Below are 21,280 nucleotides of genomic sequence, written 5' to 3' on the forward strand. Positions count from 1 at the left end.
TTGATACTTGTTAAAGGCTTACTGCATCTGAGCCCAGGTTGTGATGCTATTACCAAGTAATCCCATGAACCAGTGCAAGGCTGCATCCTTAAGAGTAGAAGGGAATAGTTTCAACTTTTACTCATCTTCAGCATAGTCATAGGTTCGACAAATAACATAAAAATCAAACAAAAAGGTGTGAGGATCTTCTGTAGTCTGACCATGGAAATGAGGTAGGGCGGAAAGGCTTATATTCTTCATTCTGGTGTCCCCATTGGTCTTCCAAATGGGAAAGGTTCCCTCTATTCTTTCTTCATTCTCCCTAACATTTTTGTGTTCAACCATTGGCTCCAAAGGAATGTTTTCTTCTTCTTCTTCCCCTATAAGTTCTTCAAATATGTCATGTTGTTCGCCTAACGGTTCTTCTTGATCACAACCACTGAAGAAGAAAGAAGGTTGGTTGTGTGAAGCAGTGGGGGTGTTGGGAAAATATTTTCCCAAATTATCTCTATTCCTATGAGGCATGAAAGGAAATCTTTTTGGTTGGCTTTTGTTTCTTTTTTCCCCCACTGATAATACCTGCAAAACTGAAATCGATTGAACAAAACAAATTGCAACTAACTGAAATGAACTTGCTGAAAGGAAATTTGCAGAATTGAAAAGGAAAACAAGGAAATGCAAAACTTGAAAAGAAAGGAAATGACTATTCTACTCTTGCTGGAATGAAATTTGCAAAATTGAAAAGGAAAGCAAGGAAATGCAGAATTGAAGGAAAAGAAAGGACTAGTCTAATTTTGCTGAAATAAAGTATTAGCAGAATATTGCAAGAAGAAAATAGAAGAAAGCAGTAATCACAGAATACTCTGAAGCTTCCCTAGAAACGGTGCCAAAAAGATGGTGGGCACCAGTATTGCAGCAATAATGCTGCAACTCCTGGGATGCCTTCTTTACTTTTATCAACCCAGTAGTTTGTAACAAACTTGGAAGCGACGACGTTGTATGCACAAGTACTAGTTCTTACTGTAGGCTGTCACTTGGTCAGTTGACGTAAGATCACTAGGAGGGCAAGCCAACTTCTATGGATTCCAAAAGAAGCTCTAGATGTGATGAAAGGAAAGAAAGATAGATGCTATTCTAATTGCAGAAAGGAGGAAGACTGAAATGTAAAGCAAACCAAGTAAATCCTACTTAACCAACTAATCCTAATTTTGCAGAAAGCACTATGAAAACCATGAAAAGAATTCCATTTATCTATTCAAGGAAGTAAACAACATCTAACTAAGCTATTTCTGGAAGTAAATGAGCAGAAAACATCTTTTTGGACTTTTATGTATTTTTATGTCAATTTGACATGTATGCGATTTATTGTTTGTGAATGTGGCAGTGAATAGGTGGTGTTGAAAGGCGGTTTTGGGACTTGAGAGGATGTAGGATGGTGTGGTTGGGTCCTAGGAGGTCTCATGTGGCCTTCTCGAGGCTTTTCCCACATTCAGCCTTCAAAAGAAAGCCTACAAGAAAATTTACAGGAGGACACAGGAAATCTACAAGAGGCTTACAAGAGGAGGCCAAGAGAAATTATGGCTGTTTTGAAGGTGTGAGAGTGGGTGGAAAAGGTGGATGAAGGTTGTTATGAAGTGTTAGGGCACCTAGGGTCTACCAAGAATCATTAGGAGAGAGATAGATGATTGGATTTACTCAAGGAGAGAGGAAGGAATTCTATGGAAAATGCTGGAAACTAAGGCAGAATTGAGGGGAGACTTGGGCGACCTGTAGAGCATGGATCAGATGGAGGATGGGATGGCTGATAAGTTGATCTGGTGTAGAGACAACTGACAGTCAACCAATGAGATGAATAAAGCGATGAAATAAGTGCATCTAGAAAAACAGAGTTTTGCATCAAACTAATCTAAATTGTGATCTATGAAAGGAAATGTTGATAACTATTGCAAGAAGGAAAAGCATGGAAGAAGACTATGGTAAATGAAGAAGTGAACACAATGGAGAAGTTCTGAAGCAAAGCAAACTAAACTATTAACCAACTAGAAAGCTGCAAACACTAGAAGTCCTATGAATGAGGAAAATATAAGTTTTTGGGGTAGCAAGAGGGTCTTTGCCTCAAATCATGGTCCCAAAGGGAGGAAGAGAGGCCAAGGCACTATTGCTAGCCTTTTGAATCTTCTCTTTATCACTACTTAACCTACTATAGAAAGCACAAATTGAAGCAAACTACTAAATCATCAAAAGCAACCTATTCTTAACCATAAAAGAAATACATCTAACAACAATCTAATCTACAACTGAAACAAAACATACAAATACAAGTAAAGAGGAGCTTGGCTGCTTGGATTGGGACCTAACCCAAGAGCTTCAGCCCTCTGAGTTAACTCAGGGCTAACTCAAAAAGGATTCCATCTTTGTTTCCAAAATAATAATAAGATTACATGAAACTGTCAAAATAATAAGCTCGAAGTTGAGCAGAGTTTACATAATCAAAAGTACAACAAAACTCCAACAAAAAATCCAACCCTAGTGAGGCCCTAGGCCTCTCTACTTATACAAATGAAGCTACCAGCAACTTCCTTAAAATTAGGGAGGCTTGGCTCCCAAAACTCGAGATAGTCATCAGTCATCCTCCACTTGCTCGGCTGCCTGCTAATACATGACTTGGATGCTTGTGCTCTGAGCTGCATGAAGGAGAATTCGAAGTGAGGAGTAATAAATGAGGGGGGCTTCCTCCTATAAATCCTCTCCTTTGTCCACTTTGAGTTATTGCTGCCATTTGTCCACTGGATCCTTGACATTGACCATAAAATTCATCAATGATCTGCATTAAGCACATATTAGACCACATAGCATCATAACTAACTCAACTCACTCTATACGCATAAATATAATTAGAAAATCATGCAATAAGCTAAGAGAATGGTTGATTTGACTAGGTTTGGAGGTAAAATGAACCCATATAATTACCCATTTATGAGGCTCATCACACACCACCTTTACAGGTTTTCCTGTAGATTTAGATATCCCTCTAGATTTAGATCTCCCACTCAATGAATTATTTTTTTTTCTTTTCTGGGACCGTCCTCATACAAACAAGGAATCACCATTCTGGCTCTCCATATTTTTCCGTCTCATCTCCTTCGTCAGCAAGGATGAGACTATTTCATCAAATTGCAAGGCAGTTGCATTGCCACCTATAGCAATAACCAGACTATCCCACGAGTCTGGTAGAGAACACAACAAATTGATGCACTTATCTTCATCTGAAATTTTAATATCAATAGATAATAACTGACTTACCACAGTGTTAAATGCATTTAGATTCTCTGTCACCGAGTCTCCATCTTTCAACCTCAGGTTATACAACGTTTTTCGTAGGAACAGTTTATTCACAAGAGTTTTAGATTGGTACAAAGTCCCTAACTTGTCCCACAAAGACTTCGCTGTAGCTTCCCCTGATACATTCAACAATACTAAATCTGAGACACACAATCATATTGTGCTCTTTGCCTTCCTATACAACTTATTACATTCTTCATCGGACACTCCCGTTGGTTTAGTACTTGGATCTACCGCGATCCATCGATCTTTACCCACCAACAGATCCTCCTTCTTGAGTTTCCATAACTCAAAACTCTGACCATTAAATTTATCGATCTCTATCTTTCCACTGCTTGCCATCTTCTTTCACCACCAAAATCGATCCCATAGATCTCCCACTGAACAAGGTCTACCACAGGCCCAAGCAAAACCACTAAGCAACAAAGGCATCCCCTTGAAACCAAAATAGCTCTGATACCAAATGTAGGTTTGAACCCTGTACAGAAATTACCTGTATACGAATTCTAAAATACAGAAAATAAACAATGCGAGAGCATAACACATTAAACACATATACACAAATATTTTCCCCTGGATCCCAAAACCGAGACTACCAGCTTGATTTTTCATTATATTCCTTTCAACGTTACAATACATATTTATACATGCTGAAGCATCCAATACCATGGACCAAAAACCATCTTGTCCAAAATATGGACCAAAAACCATAGGTAGGTCTACCCAACCTAATATAGGGTCCAAAAAAAAAAATCTAGGGCAGTGTAGAGGGGGCTACCGGCTCCCCTCAAACCCCTCGGGTAGGGGGGATCCCACCCCCACTGTGACCCCCCCATTGCACAATTAGCGCAATGAAGGGGGGGCTCCGCCGCCCCCTAACTCCCCAGTTAACTAGGTAGGTTAGTCGTGGAAAGAATATAACACAACCTAATAGGAACAACATCAACCATCTACATATTCTCCCCCCCCCCCCACCCCCCATCATAGGCTTTTTGACAAGGTACTTGAGAGCGGAGTGATCTGTATACATCTTGAAATGTGTGCCCAACAAATAATGTCGAAACTTCTGCAGCGCGTAGACCATCGCCAAACCTTCGTTCTCTGTAGTGGAATAGTTCTTTTTGGCTTTTGACATCTTCTAACTTGCAAAGGCTATTGGATGATCAATATCACCTTCGCCAAGCTTGGTAAATACTGCACCCAATGCATTACATGAGGCATCTACATGCACATGGAATTCCTTCTTCCAATCTAGAAATACTAAGATGGGAGCAATCACCATCTTGTCCTTTAACACATGAAGACTCTGTTGACACTCCTCATCCTAACAAAAATTCACATCCTTCTCTAATAGTTTCTCCATCGGCGCAGTTTTTTGGGCATCAGATTTGATAAAATTCCTATAGTAGCCTGTGTGGCCCAGCGTTGTGTGCAGTTGCTTAACATTATTGGGAGCTTCTAAATTCATAATCACTGCGATCTTTGTAGTGTACACCATCAAGACCTGCTTACATACTACATGGTCTAGCAAAATTCCAAAAGGCACATAGAATATACGCTTCTTCAAGTTCAGCGCGATCTGGTATTTGTGACATGTATCCAGCATGAAGCATAGACTTGCAACATGGCGCTTCACCAATCCAAACACAATCCAATCATTAAAATATACCTCCAATAATTTATGAATGAACTCCTTAAACGCCACCATTACTACCCTGGAGAAGATTGCAGGCGCATTCTTTTGCCCGAATGGCATTACTGTATACTGAAAGCAACCCCACTCAGTCGTGAAGGTTGTCCTGCTACGATCCTTTGGTGTGATCTCAATCTGATGGTACCCTCAGAACCCATCAATGAATGAATAAGCCTCCTATTCACCAACATTCTCTAAAACTTCATTTGTAAAAGGTGTGGGAAATGGATCATGTAAACATGCATCATTCAACTTTCTCATATCTATGCATATTCTGATTTCACCTCGCTGCTTCTTTTCTTGAACCCCCATAGGGCTCACCCAATCAGATTCTTATACTCGTTCAATGATTCTGGCTTCCAACATTTTGTGAAGTTCTTTGCGCACCTTTTCTTTATACTTCAGAGTGAGTCGATAAGGTCTTTGCCGTACAGGCTTCACATCAGGTTTCAAAGTAATTTTCATTATGCCCAAATATCCTACAGTACCATTTAGGTTCAAGAACTTCATTGGGAATAGATCCTAGTATTCACATAGCAGTTCGGCCACCTTATCGACTATATCTTCGTCCAAATAGTCTCCTATCTTCACGAACTTAGGTTCCGCATCAGATCCAATATTTACTTGCCGGTTTTTCAGTGACTCTGTTACATCAAGGTTCTCTATCTTGGGACCTTCAACCTCATGCTGACCTTTAGTTTCTGGAATGATGATTTTTATTGGATCATATTGTTATTCTTCAATGATCACATTGTGGCATTCTAGCGTGTCACACAACTGTGTACTCCAGTCGGTTGAACCCATTCTATCGGTTCTTCAAGTCTTCGAAAGATAGTGGCCTTAATCTCCTGGAGTACTTCATAAATGCACTCAAAACCATCCTCAAAGCTACAAGTTAATAAGAAGCTTTCCCTCAAGATATCCCATTCAATTGTTCGTGGCGTAGCTTTATTTCTAAATACCAATTCATGGGAATAGTATCTAAGGTGTGACAAAAGATATGCACTGACTCCAGAGATGGCTCTTCTCCCTAAGGAAAGTGTTTCCCTGCATAATCCTTCCCACTATATTTATCAGTCATTCAGGTATTAGCATATCCAAACTGTAGCTTCATAATCCGCTTGTATTCCTTCCAATGAGTGAAGTTTTCCTTATGCGTACCCCACCAATGGGCAGGTGTAGCACACAGTGCTAATTAAAGTGGTTGGAATCGATGTTCCTCAGGCACTTCCATTTCAAATTCATCCCAAAAGAGATTAACATCATTCAAACCATCATAATGCAAAAGTTTTCTTACCTCCGTAGATACGCACCGCAATGATTTATTCATCATATTACAACAAAGCATAGATACCTCATGCCACCGATTCTACCAGTGCTCAAGCTCTTCATCTAAGTCTGAGGTACAGGAGCTGTCTCTATCCCACGTGATATGCTTGTCTGTAGTGGGATTAATCCAATCTCCTTCATATGCAGTAATCTTGTCGATTTGCTCCAAATCATCGTCCTCCTCATAGTCGCGAACTGGTTTAGTGTAGCACACTCCTTCAGCAGGGTCTAGTGGCACAATAACTCTAAGCGCCTTCTTCTTAAATGTCATTCTTTGATTCTTTATATTAATTGCCACATCCATGTCGAAGGCCCAATCAATTCATAGTAGCACATGGTAAGGATTGTTGTCATCCACTATTTCAGTTACTTCAAAATCAGCCAACGTGCAGACTCCTTCAATGTCCACTATTACCCGATACAAACATCCCATAGGAATGATCTTCTGCTGATTGCCCATGCGTAGCTGTATAGGAGACGATTGTAGCACAGGTATCCCCATCCTCTGCCATGTCTACTTAGGTAGTACATTTGCATCAGAACCCAAATCCAGGAGGACTTGGGTGATTTCATACTCTTTGATCTGTGTGGTTAACCTCATCTCATGCCTAGTTTGCTTCTTATGTCTACCTAATTTCCTCATGGTGCATTGTTCTATAGGAATCTTATTTCTTCCCTCACAATTTTCAATAAGCACTTAGAGCCCTTATACTGCCTTCTGATCTCTCAACAACTTCATACATGTTTTAAAAAAAGTAGCTAATAGCAAAGGATCCACATCTTTCATTTCTCTATTCCCCAATGATTTCTCATAACACCCTGATGTAGAATCTTCAACGAAGTTCTTCTTAGCTTCCATAAAATTTTCTTTAGCTCAGTTGAGGTCAAACCCGACTTCCTTTTCAACAACCTTGTGCACCCATCCTTAGGTTTCTAATTTCTTTCCCTTGTCTTCCCTTGTGGTTATACCACTGTGTGTTACAATATTAACAGTGTGATCTTCTTCGCAAGGCACCATCCTCATCAACTAGATATTTTGCATAGGTTGTTGGGCTTATGTATTATTTTCTTGCATCGTTGCTATAAGAATTGGGCAATATTATATCACATGATTGAATTGTCTGCAATATTGATAAGATGGATGCGTTGGGTTCAGACAAATCACGCGTAAAATGTCCAAGTTCACCACAGTTATAATAAATAACTTGTTTGCGACCTCTGCCAGCCCCTCCTCTTCATCTTCTTTGGCCTTGGAATAATCCTCGTGTTGCACCCACACCCGGATTCAGAGGTCAATTTTTCACCTCCATTCTATAGGTAGGGGTTGTATCCATCATTAATTAATAACTTCGACAATGGCACTCATCATGTCCTACAGATTTATAGAAATTGAAAAAAAATTGCTAAGGGGTCTGTACAAACTTCTATAGTAGATGACAATTGTTCGTCACATGGTGTCCTGTAACTTGATAGATAACACACCATGGCGCTACTCCTATTCTTGGCCCAATGGTATTTTATGGCTTTATGGGGACAAACCCCCCCCCCCCCCCCCCACAATAAGATAGTTCTAATAAACCAGGAAATGTTCCTTATCATGCCCATGGCCCTTTCATTTCAATAACCAAACTTCAATGCACACCTTAGGCTAGGCTTCCTTTCCCTTCTTCAAGCTCTGCAACTCCAGGTGCAAACTTGCCAGTTGCAAGTGAATTTGTTGTACTCTAATGTTTGTATTTTTTATTGGAAAGGCTTCTGACCTCATCACGATCTCCACATCTTCTTCTTGAATTTCTATCTTCTGCTGTGATAATGGTAATCTAAAGTGGGGCAAAAACAAAGCAATGTACCAATATTTGTGTTGTTCATCTGTGATGTTCATATTAGCCTGTCGGATCAAACATTTTGACCTCTGATTGAAATCCCACGAGGAATCATTCACCACTTGCTTTATCTCCTTAAACTCTGTAACAGAATGCACCTGATATTTAGGCTTCTTAAACTAGTGGCTCAACTCTTGCTGAGTATCTGCCAACGTCGCACTAGGGTGATCTTGACAATACTTGATATACCAGGTAATCGCTCTATCTTGCAGCATTATGACCATATGTGCTTCCTTTAGATTATCATTAGTGATCTTCTACACTGTCCACACAACATCTCCAACGAACTAAAACTATTCAAGGCCTTCTCCTCGTACCCCTTTGAAGATCGGCATCTTCATTGCGTCTGCCATGTTGAAGGGTGGAGGTGGAGGCAGAGGTGGAGGTGAAGGTGTAGGTCTATGCGTTGGAGGTGGAGGTGGAGGCGTAGTGAATAGATGAGGTATCTGCGGGATACCCTGACTTACCGACTGCAGTGCACTTCGCAATGTATTCAGAATTGTTTCTTCGTCATTGCTTGACGAGGATCCCAATAGTGGACTATATTTAGAGCCTAATTCTCTGTTCCTTCTAAAGGGATTTCCACTTCACATAGTCCCAAACATCAAGGTAATGGAATAACCTGTTTTTTGCACAATAACATCATAATCCAAGTTTTTAAATATTTTAAATACTTACCTCATGGTCTGTTAAAGGGATTGCACTATGCTTCCCTATAATTGATGGATATATCAATCACAAGCTCAGTGACAAATCCTCCTATGATACGGTCAATCTGGTGATCAACAACCCACACGATGTTGTTTTTAGAAGCTTCCAAGCACCTCATCAGTTTTGGAGTCCACACAATAGGACTATCAAGTCTCCACGTACCTTGGATGTCTGCCAATCTAGATAGCCACTCGTGCAATTCGAAATGGAAGAAAGATCAAAATGTTTGGTTTCGTCTAAGTATAGGTATTTATTCAAAAAATATTATTTAGATAACTACGGATTTCTATTTTCCTGAGCTGCAAACGCATGTTCCTTTCGATCGAGCCACTTCTCAATTTATTTCTTAGCAGGGAACCACTTATTCGACATCACACATTCCTCAAATAGATCCCAATCTCAGTAACAGAACCATTTGTTGGCTTAAGGGGGCCTAACCTAGGTTCAAAATTATTTGCAGCAACCATTAAAACCCTAACTGCTGGCCCTTTCAGAAACAACCAGTGTAGCGCATGCTACAGTCTCACCCGAATCATTATTGGGGGATGCTAGAATCATATTACTGCATCTAGAGGCATGTGTGATGGTCTTCCTAAGGATATTATAGCTTAGATCTGCCTTCACGTAAATCTATTCCTTCCGACTGTCAACTACTGCAACTCTATCGAACTGACCTTCAAACCTTGGTTAGGGCACTTGATTTTACTTAACATGCATAAAAGATACAAATTCACTACTTTCGCACAATAAAACTATATATTCTGAAGCCTTTATGACCTAGATCTGTCATCGCACAGATCTATCTGATGAATTCTCGATATATGCGAAGGTGGTTAATTATACTTATTATGCATAAACATTATAGATCTATCTGTTTCGCACAGAAATGAAGCATTAATTCACATAAAACAGATCATAGAGCAAAGATAGATAAACTTAACAGGAATAAATAAAAAAGGCATAAATGCATAGATTCATCTCAAAACAGTCTTTATTAGGAATAAGCATTCAATTACAAATTCTCCTCCCCATGCACTCAGCTACAGGGGCTCACGCACTTAGATTGCGGACTTACCAAGGTCTCCACACACTCAGCTGCAGGATCCTTCTGCTTTCGCCTAAGTACAGGGAACAGACTTTTCCTGCCTTAACACCTTTCCCCTTACAATAATTCTCTATCAAAGTTATCTCTTTATACTTGCTATGACTCCACTATATATAGCCTTTTCATTACAATACCATGGCTCGCAGACCATGGGTGAGTCTCAAAACCATCCTATCACCCACCCATACAAGGGACTAATGCCCCTTTTGACTCTTACTTAGCTTTGCACTCTTCTTCCACATATCATAGATACTTTACATTCTTTAACAAAAAATATTACAAAAATTGACCCCAGGGACCCCATCCCAACATGGAAAAGGGTTCATATATTGATTTTTGGTAGTAGAGGTTGAATACAGTAGATGAATCTTGGACACTTGAAGAGAATTATTTGAGTTATGGTGCTAAAAAATCCTTAGCAAGGGGGAGCTTTTCTGCAATCTCTTTGCAAGTTTCTCCTCTCTCTCAAAGAAAGTATGAAGACTCTCCAAAGGTGGATTCTTGTTTTCTCACTAAGATGATGGATTGCTTAGAAGAAATATGGTCAACATGTCAATGTTCTTTCCTTCTTTGTCTTCAAATATGGAATGGTGGTTTTTTGTGATAGCAATTTGACCAGGATGACAATGTCTCATATTTTTGGCTCTCCCATTTCCTGTTTATATAGAATTTTTGAATCCATCTTCCCCATCTTAGTTCATGCGTGATAATGACACATGAGTAAGACAAGATTATTCCACTGAGGGTTGTATATATTCAGGGTGACTCGAATTCAGTTGTCCTGGGCTAAGATCATGTCAAAGAACTAGCTCCAAGTGTGTGGATCGGTGTCAAATCACTGAGTCATCCATTTATGCAACCAAATGTCTTTTGAAGTGTATTACGTGCATGCATGGCTATCGAAGAAATAGTCACGACAACATCATTTTTTTATCTTTGTAAACTTTGGACCTTAGGAGAAACTAAATTTTTTAAACGTCATGATCTATTCAACTAGAAAATCTTCACCTATGCATTCTTCTTGACACATTTTAGCGTCTTCTAGATTGTGAAAACATCTATATGATTTTATGGTGTTAACAATACTATAAACCCTATGGATTATAATCCTAAGGAAATAATATTAAATACTAGGAATATGAACCCTTAGATTAATAAACCCAAGGGATTCATATTATATAACCATGATCTAAATGGAAATTCATCTATGGTGTTTAACCATTGTAATTTAACTAAAAGATATAAATAACTCACTCATGGTATTATCCGCCCATGGTATTTTTCCACTCATGGTATTTACCCATGGTAATGTAACTAAAAAAGGTTATAATATGAGCCTCTTTTTGTAAGAGGGAAGTGTTGTAACTTTTTGTGACAACTTTAAGAGTTACAATTTTTTTTGAAAATTTCCAAAATTCATCATGCCTTCCTTCAATCTTATCCTTGCCTTGGATAATTCCTTCCTTTAAATATCATTCCATTTAACTCTTTCCATTGCTAAAGGATGAATTGTCTCTGAGGTTTTTATAAATGTTTCTGAGTTATTTTTAATAGTTTTTATGTTTCAAATACTTAATTTTATTAAAAAATATAATTATTTATATCTTAAATTATTTATTTAAAATATTGAACTTACGTTAAAAATATCTAAATGTTTCTGAGTTATGTTTTAAAGTTTTTATGTTTTAAATATTATTTTTAATAGTTTTTATGTATTAAATACTTAATTTTATTAAAAAAATATAATTATATATTTTTAAAATTATTTATTTAAAATATTGAACTTACGTTAAAAATATCGAGTCAGCCCAATCTCTAAATATTGGAACCACATTTGTTACCATGTATTACAGGTGATCAAAAGTCAAAGTCAATGAGTCAAATCAAACCTATGTCCCCACCCCACATTTCACACATTAAAATACCATTATATAAATTAGCTCAAGATGTGTGAAGTAACAAATCTATCATCTACAAAGAGGGCTACCTATCCAACCTTTAACCTACCCCCCTCCCCTCTTCGCAAAGTTGTTTCACCTTTACTGCCTTTTAGATGTGTTATAATTTCATATATTGCGGACCCCCCTACCTAAACCATTTACCATCTACTAACCCTTAAGAACGTTGTAAAACTACTTTTTACATTGATTTGAATTTATAATATTAGGTGGGAAGGTCTACGAGGTATGCAAGAAAATATATATTATAAAGTTTGTAGGGAAGGAAATAATGGAGAGAAGAATTTTACAGTTGTATTTTTCTGAAATGAGCTTACATGTGAAAGATTGAAGGAAGAGGAGGCTAGGTCAACAATCAAAATATATCCTCATGCATGTAAAAATGAAGATACATATTTCATAAGTACATTTAAAAAACAAATCATTCCAATGTTAAAAAGAGATGTTTCCTCCTTGTGGAATAATTTTATAGAGGTAAAAACGAAATTTTACAGAGGAGAAACAATGTTTTATACTATGGATATAAAAATAAAAATAATTATACAGAGGAAAATTCCTGCAAAGAGAAAATTTGGAAAAATTCTTACCAAAGATTTTACAAAAGTAAAAAGGGAAACTAAAGGATATTTTACCAATCATGGAAAAACATGACATGGCTTTCAAAACCATGGGAAAGAAATCAGTGGATATTTTTATCAAATATGTTTATGAATCTTATTTATTCAAAAATATATAAATTCAAGAAAAACAAGACATGGATTTCAAACAATGGATGGTTTTACGGGATAAAATCATTTGAGGAAATATTTCAGGATTTGATTTATGAAATTCATGAGGAAAGGAATAGTAAAACAAGACATGATTTTATATTGAAGACATGGTTTCTCAAAAATCACAGGAAGGAGTTATTTTCATGGAAATATGAAAATATGATTTATAAATTTTTGGGAAATATTTTTATCAAAATATATTATTCCCAAAAATTTAAGATTTATATTTTTGAAAATTAAAGAGTGACAAAAAATCAATGATTTTGAAATCAATTTCAAATTTTTGAATAATGATTAAGAAGGATAATTAAAATAATTGAATTATCAAAGAATTTTATCAAAGGGCAGTGGATTAATCAATTCTATAAAAATGGATCAATCAACTAGATTATGGGCATATTAATTGATTTTTATGGAGAAACTTCAACAACCTACAGATTTTGAGTATCAACATGTAGAAGATTAAGGAAGATTTGTGACAAAAAATGGGCAACCAATTTCAATAATAAATGAAATCATTCAACAATCAGTGAGCCAATTTCCAGATTTGAGGGAAAAAAATCAATAGTAAGGCAATAATTTCCAAATTTATGATGAAGAATCTTAAAAACTTTAGATTTCTTAGCAAAAGAATCAGAAACAAAAGGATCAATCCCAAATTTGAAGGCATGAGACTTTCTGCCATTTCCATATTTTCTACAGAATATTTTATTTTCAGTTTAATTGATAGGATTTGTTTCCTATAGACTAGTGACAGTTTGAGGCACATGTTTTCCTATATATAATTTAATTTTCATTGTAAAAGGGTTGGATTTTGATTCCATAACCTAACATTTTTGTAAATACTTTTATTACAATAATTTAATTCAAGTATTATGCATTTAGTTTCATGACATAAATTATATTTCTTGTATGTCTTTCCCTATTATTCCATAATATGTTTCTGTATATGTTCAAGGTAACATAGGAGTTAGTGAAAGGCTAGGTTTGAGTATCAACCTCCTTGATAACCCATTGCAAAGTTATCATCTACAGTGAGATTAGCTAATTGAACAGTCTATTTGAAATAGCTCCTTTGAATCATTTAATTGTTGTCTTATGTCATCTCTTGAATGCATATCTATTTGGTTGTAGAATTATTCTACACACATCTACTATATTTGATTGATTAAGTATTCAGTATGAATATTTAATTATATGATTTCCCTTCCATTCCTCCACCAAAGTCTTTAAGCAATGTTTTCTCTCAAAATTAGACATTGGAACTTTGATTAAGTTTAAGCAAGAGAGGGATTTATTTCTAAGTAGAGCTTGGATAATAGTCATCATCCACCTATAAAAAATCATAGATCTATCCATTGTGTTTCAAAAGTTGTTGTCCAGTGACAATGAACAATGTTAAAAAAGCCTCATAACACTTGAGGGAGCACCCTTTGATTCGAGGGTTAGCTTGAACCTAAATTTTGGTCCAGTTGGTTCTCGGCACAGTTTCGCAGCCAAGAACTACCTTCGAGAAACAAGTACAACAAGTAGATTGTCTAGAAAAATGTAGTTGCAACGATCATTTTCTGATCTAATAAAAATTTATTTCCTGATTTATTTTATGGTTTGGTTTACTTTTGTTCTTTTCCTGATATGAAAATTACTCATATCTTGAGACCCTCTAAGACCCATATCAGTGGTTTCAGAGCAGGTTATGACTCTATGGGAATCATGGTTTTAAGGGTTTACAACATATGTAACCAATACTTTACTGTGAGATAATCAAGCTCATGCAGAGTTGTGACATCTTATTTTGTTTATTTTATTTTAATGATGGCATATGCCTCTATGTCGTTGGGAGAGTGCCAATTAGTAGGGGGCTAGGTTTTATGTGATTTGAAGTCCCATTTCAGTCATCATCTTTTTGTATTTGTTGTTCTATAGTGATGAACAATTTGCACAAATCTGATTATTTGAGGCTCACCCTCTCTCCGTGGGGGAAGTGCCACTCCTAAGATTCTAGAAGAGATCATTATATGTATTCCTCATGCACTAAAATCACCATCAATGGTATGTTTTGGAGGTGAACCACGATTTCACAAAGCGTGAACAAAGGGTCTCCTGAAAACCCTTCCTAGAGAGAAACACATATGTAGATCCATATACACAACAAAAAATTGTTGAGGAATGTGCACAAAATAATTATGATACATAGCCATGATAATGCAGCTAGAAAGCACAAAATATAAGTAGTTTGGAGTAGTAGACGGGCTCAAATATCTACGCATACAAGGTGCCATGGCACATATATGACATGAACTAGAGTGCTCACAAATATAAGAAGTACCGAATGGGGATAGTGAGTTTAGTGGATAACTACAAAAACATAGTGGAGATCATTTAGTTGGAAAATTAGAGGGACGACATCAAGGCTGACCCCATTATTTCATTCGAACATCCATACTATTAGAAAATTATATATTATGGAGCAATGGAACACATAAAATATTTGCAGAAATATAAACACAGAAAGCGCATAAAACAAGAGAGACACAGATATACGTGGTTCACCCAGTTTGGCTACGTCCACCCTGAACAGCCAGTTCTTCCTTTCTATTATCCATCAAAATGAAGAGACACAACCTATAGCAGATCCGCTATAATATCCTCTGTTTTCTCTCACAGTCTCACCTCTCCATTTCCCGCTCACCGAATACACATCTATCACACAACCTCAAATACAATGCCCTCATACAAAGAGAGGGGTTGCCTTCCAGGGCAAAAAACCCTAAACTAAACATAAGTTCTACCATCAGATCATCTGCCTAATGAATGGCCCAGATTGACTAGAAATTACTATACTTTTACAAGGCAATTTTACAGCTGTTTTTAGCTTCGGGGGCACTGCCCCCAAAACCCCCCGCCAGGGGGGGGCTCCCAAAGGTTGCAGCCGCCCCCCCCCCCTGGACTCCCCCTGCAGTGAATATTTTACGAGCGGCGTTGCCGCCCCCATTTCGAACTGGGGTCCAATGTGGCGATACCTTTGAATATAGAAGATAATCAGGCTCCACACCCAATAATCTCCCACTTGAAGACTGATTGTAGCAACTCCACCGCTGCTCCATTTGCTGGACAATGACTCCTCTTTGGACCTGGCTATTTCTCATCTTCATCGTCATCCTTGAAGACCAATTGAAACTGAGCATATTCTCAGTTTCGCCCTGGTTACAACTTTTGTTAACATATCTGCAGGATTTTGGCTAGTGTGTATCTTTTCCAGCTTGCACTCTCCATCTTCCAACACTGATCGTATGAAATGGTACTTGAGCTGTATGTGTTTAGTCCTGGAATGAAATGCTGAGTTCTTTGCAAGATGAATGGCACTTTAGCTATCACTGTATAACGTGCCCATATCATGCTACTTACCCAATTCACCCATAAACTTTTGTAACCAAATCATTTATTTACTAGCCTCTATAGCAGCAACATACTCTGCTTCTGTTGTTGAAAGTGCAACAACACTTTGGATTTTTGAAACCCAACTGACAGTTGTTCCTCCAACAGTAAATACATATCCTGTAGTGCTCCTCCTATTATCTCTGTCACCTGCCATATCTGCATCAACATATCCTTGTAGGGAGATGTTTGAACCACCAAAGCATAATGCTTGATTTGTGGTACCTTTCAAATATTTGAGAATGCATTTCACTGCCATCCAATGTTCCTTTCCTGGATTGTTCATGTACCTACTTACAACTCCCACTGCATATGCAATATCGGTCCTTGTGCAGACCATTGCATACATTAAGCTTCCAACTGCTTATGCATATGGAACTTTAGACATATAATCCATGTCTTCTTGGGTCTTTGGGCACATTTCCTTGCTAAGTTTGAAATGGCTAGCAAAAGGTGTACTAACTAGTTTTGCATTGTGCATGTTAAATCTTTTCAACACCTTTTTTATGTACTCATTCTGAGACAATATTAATTTACGATTTTTCCTGTCTCTAGTTATTCTCATACCAAGGATTTGTTTTGCAGCTCCCAAATCCTTCATTGCAAATGAATTTTCTAATTTTCTTTTGAGCACATTTATGTCCTGCATGTTAGATCTTGCAACAAGCATGTCATCTACATACAATAACAATATAATATAGTTGCCATCATTTTGCTTTTTCAAATAAACACAATGATCAGAGTGACATCTAGTATAACCTTGTTCAGACATAAACTTGTCAAATTTTAGATACCACTGCCTTGGAGCCTGTTTTAAGCCATACAAGCTCTTCTTCAACTTGCACACTAGTTTCTCCTTCCCTTTCACCTCATATCCTTGTGGCTACTGCATATATATCTCTTCCTCCAAATCCCCATGGAGAAAGGTTGTCTTTACATCTAACTGCTCAAGATGCAAATCTTCAGCTGCTACAAGACTTAAAATAGTTCTGATTGAAGTCATTTTAACAACAGGAGAAAATATTTCATCAAAATCAATACCTTTCTTCTGTGCAAACCCCTTCACCACAAGTCTATCTTTATACCTCTGTTTTCCTCCATCTTCTTCCTTCAGCCTGTAAACCCATTTATTCTTCGATGTAGTTTTTCCTACAGGCAACCTGACTAAATCCCAAGTCTGGTTATGCATTAAGGAGTCCATCTCTTCTTCCATGGCTACCTCCCACTTCTTCTTGCTTTCAACCTGCATTGCTTCTTCATAACATTCAGGTTCACCAGAATCAGTCAACAATAAATAATATAATGAAGGAGAGTATCGTTCAGGGGGTCTACTTATCCTGGTAGATCTTCTAACCCCACTTTCAGGTGTTTGGGGTGCCTATTGTTGTTGTGGTGGTTGCTGTTTTTGTGGTTGTTGATTATTATTATTTTCAAGCACCTTTACTTTTTCAGTGATTTCATCAAGAACTGCATATTCCTTGTTTTCCTTTTCATGTTTCTTTTCCTGCAACTGATTCTTATACAAGACCTTTTCATTGAATATTACATCTCTGCTCCTAATGATTTTGTGATTTTCGTAATCATATAAGCGATAACCAAAATCACTAACACCATATCCAATAAAGGTACATTTCTTTGACTTTGCCTCAAGCTTTGTTCTATTTTCTTTATCAATATGGACAAAGGCCTCACAACCAAAAGGCTTTAAAATAGAGTAGTTTACCTTTTTACCTGTCCATGCTTCCTCTGGAACACCACCATCCAAGGAACTTGAAGGCCCTCTATTTATTAGATAAACAACAGTATCTACAACATCTGCCCAAAACTGTAAAGGCAATCCTACATGCAATCTCATGCACCTTGCACACTCCATGATTGTTCTGTTCATCCTTTCTGACACACCATTTTCTTGTGGTGTTCTTGGAACTGTCTTCTCTCTGTGAATTCCATGCTCTGAACAGTACCTATCAAACTCTTTGCTGCAATATTCACCTCCATTGTCTGATCTAAGACACTTCAATTTCTTTCCTGTCTCAATCTCAACCAAAGCTTTCCATTTCTTGAAAGTATCAAATACATCAGATTTATTCTTAATACAATAAATCCAAGTTTTTCTAGTTGCATCATCAATAAAAGTAACATAATAACGAGAGCCACCGAGAGATGATACCTGAGCAGGTCCCCATACATATGTATGCACAAGCTCTAATTTTTCATTCTTCTTTTCTTTCCCAACTCTGAGAAATCTGACTCTCTTCTGTTTTCCATAAATGCAATTCTCACAGAAGTCCAAATCAACATTCTTCAAACCCGCAACAAATTCTTTGAGTGAAGAATCTTCATCCCCTTTTCACTCATGTGTCCGAGCCTATGATGCCATAATGCTGCATCTGCTCCTTTGGAAGTTAGAGCATTAACAGAGTTAGAAATACCATTGCATAAATACAATGTACCAACCTTTTCGCCTTTTGCTATTACCAAGGCTCCTTTGGTGACCTTCCAAGCTTTATCTGTGAAAGTTGTCACACAACCTTCACCGCCTAACTGCCCTATTGAAATCAGATTTTTCTTTAGATCTGGAACATGCCTTACCTCCTTTAATAGCCATTGGTTTCCATTCTGCTGTTTTACAAGAACCTTACCCATTCCAACGATTTTACAGGGTTTATCATCACCCAGACGAACTTGTCCAAAATCTCCTTGAACATAGTCATGAAAGTATTTCTTATCAGGTGTGGCATGGAATGAAGCCCCTGAATATACCACCCAGGAATCAATAATATTTTCGAAAGAAAGAATCAAAGCATCTTGTAACACCTCACCTGTCACATTTGCTTCATGATTGTTTTCTTGTTGTGCATCTCCTTCTTTTCCCTTCTGAGATCTACAGTCTTTCTTTAGGTGTCCTTTCTTTCCACATTTCCAGCACACTATCCCCGATCTGGACTTGGATCTACCTTTCCTTGATTTACTGCGATATCCTGAGCTCTTTCCTCTTTCCATTTTTCTTCCTCTAGACTCTGCACTCAAAGCATTTCCCGATGTCTCACCGGATCTTTTCCATCGCATTTCCTCGCTAAGGATAGCACCGACAACATCATCAAAATTTAAAGTACTAGATCCAGAAACGGAGTTACTAATGGCCATTACCAAACCATTCCAACTTTCTGGTAATGAGCACAATAATAACAGAGCTCTAACTTCATCATCAAAGTTTACCCCTACAGAACTTAACTGACTTGTAAGTGTATTAAAATCATTTAAATGGTCTGCAACAGATCCACCTTCCGACATCTTCATATTAAATAATCGTTTCATAAGAAATACCTTGTTTGAGGCCGAGGGTTTTTCATACAGTTTCGAAAACGTCTGAATCAAACCCTCTGTCGTGGTTTCCTTCGAAATGTTGAAGGTGACTGATGTAGCAAGGCACAACCATATTGTTCCGAGTGCCATTCTATCGAGAAGGTTCCATTCTTCGTCTGTCATACCCGTCAGCATCTTTGATTTTCCGCCCAATGGTGGGTATAGATCTTTCTTATACAGATAATCTTCCATCTGCATCTTCCACAGCGAGAAGTTTTGGCCGTTAAATTTCTCGACCCTAAACTTACCATCTTTCGCCATTGCTCCCACTCGAACCAGGAACCCTTCTTTCCTGCGAGTTTATCAGCCAAATAGACCTTCGGCTCTGATACCAGTTGTTAGAAAATTATATATTATGGAGCAATGGAACACATAAAATATTTGCAAAAATATAAACACAGAAAGCGCAGCGAATATTTTACGAGCGGCGTTGCCGCCCCCATTTCGAACTGGGGTCCAATGTGGCGATACCTTTGAATATAGAAGATAATCAGGATCCACACCCAACACATACCCACCCACTAAGATGATGTTCATACATGACAAAGAATGTGAAAAACCAGACCTCTTGGTCAACTCAGTCGATTATCTCCACATATGGCACATTTCTAATGATTGCGTTGAGGCAAAGAGCCTCTTGAACAATAAAAATAAAAGCAAGTTCTGCGACCCTCTTACTTCCTTCAATTGAAATGAGTATGAAACCAAGAGGATTGGCACTTCGAGAATTGACACCACCTGCACCATTTGGGACATCGACAATAAGGACGTCAATGTCGAGTTGATTACCCATGACAAGGAGGTATACGACATTTTGTCGAGGGTGTCGATGTTTTTTCCTATGTAAACGCATATGGATTTGTGAGGGTTATTTTTTTATGGAGAAGGAGAACTCTCAAATTATCTATGAGAGCTCTTAGCCTGATACTCCCCTAGTCATATTAGGTTGGAATAAGTAATACCCCAGATACATGTCTACCATCATCATGGAAATCCCGAAGGTTGTAGTCTTGGATATCATATATCCAACCCTAAATGTCACATAGCTCCAAAAGCACCAGGACAGTGCCAATGCCATTGCTTGGGCACCCCATAGCTCTTGCCACATATGCACTACTAAAGATGACTCGCAATCCATCACATGGGATATCTCCTCAATGAGAAAACCTTTAGATGACAACCTCGATCTTATTCTAGCTTATATTGTTGGGGTCAAGATCGAGTAGTTGTAGTGGTTGTCCTCTTAGCCTGATTAGGGTGACATAACCTTCTCTAGAAAGTTGTAGATCTTGAAGGTTTGAAAGGACATGTCACACCAGATTGGTATTTATTGGAAGGAGACAAGGGAATTTGATTTGTAGTTTAACTTTCTCCCGCTGAGATTCTATTTCCTGAGCAGCAAGGACACCATGCACAATTAAGAAAATGATATGTGGAAGTATACTTCCCAGAAATACAATGAGGATGAACTAAATCTGATGAAGATGCATATCTTGGTCATCACTAAGTCCTAATGTTAGGTATCCCAACACAAATTGAGTGTTTTTTTTTTCAACTGGAATTCACAGTAGAGGAAGACGTTGAGTTGAACGAGCAATCTTTATCAGCCATCAACAATCTTAGACTACTTCCCACGTTCGCTCATGTCATGGTTAAGCATTTTTCACATGGGGAATTACTAGACTAAGGAATAGTATCTGTTTTAA

General features: G+C 37.8%; 1 pseudogene; it reads left to right on the forward strand.

Annotated features, from left to right (window-relative positions):
- Positions 1-7,480: 7,480 nt before the first annotated feature.
- LOC149182036 (WD repeat-containing protein LWD1 pseudogene) lies at positions 7,481-20,821 on the forward strand (annotated as a pseudogene).
- The last annotated feature ends 459 nt before the right edge of the window (positions 20,822-21,280 follow it).

The sequence above is a fragment of the Pinus tabuliformis genome, chromosome 3_2 (assembly GCF_031772625.1).
Source record: "Pinus tabuliformis cultivar Carrire ecotype Pingquan chromosome 3_2, CPIR1, whole genome shotgun sequence".
In the NCBI taxonomy this organism is placed as follows: domain Eukaryota; kingdom Viridiplantae; phylum Streptophyta; class Pinopsida; order Pinales; family Pinaceae; genus Pinus; species Pinus tabuliformis.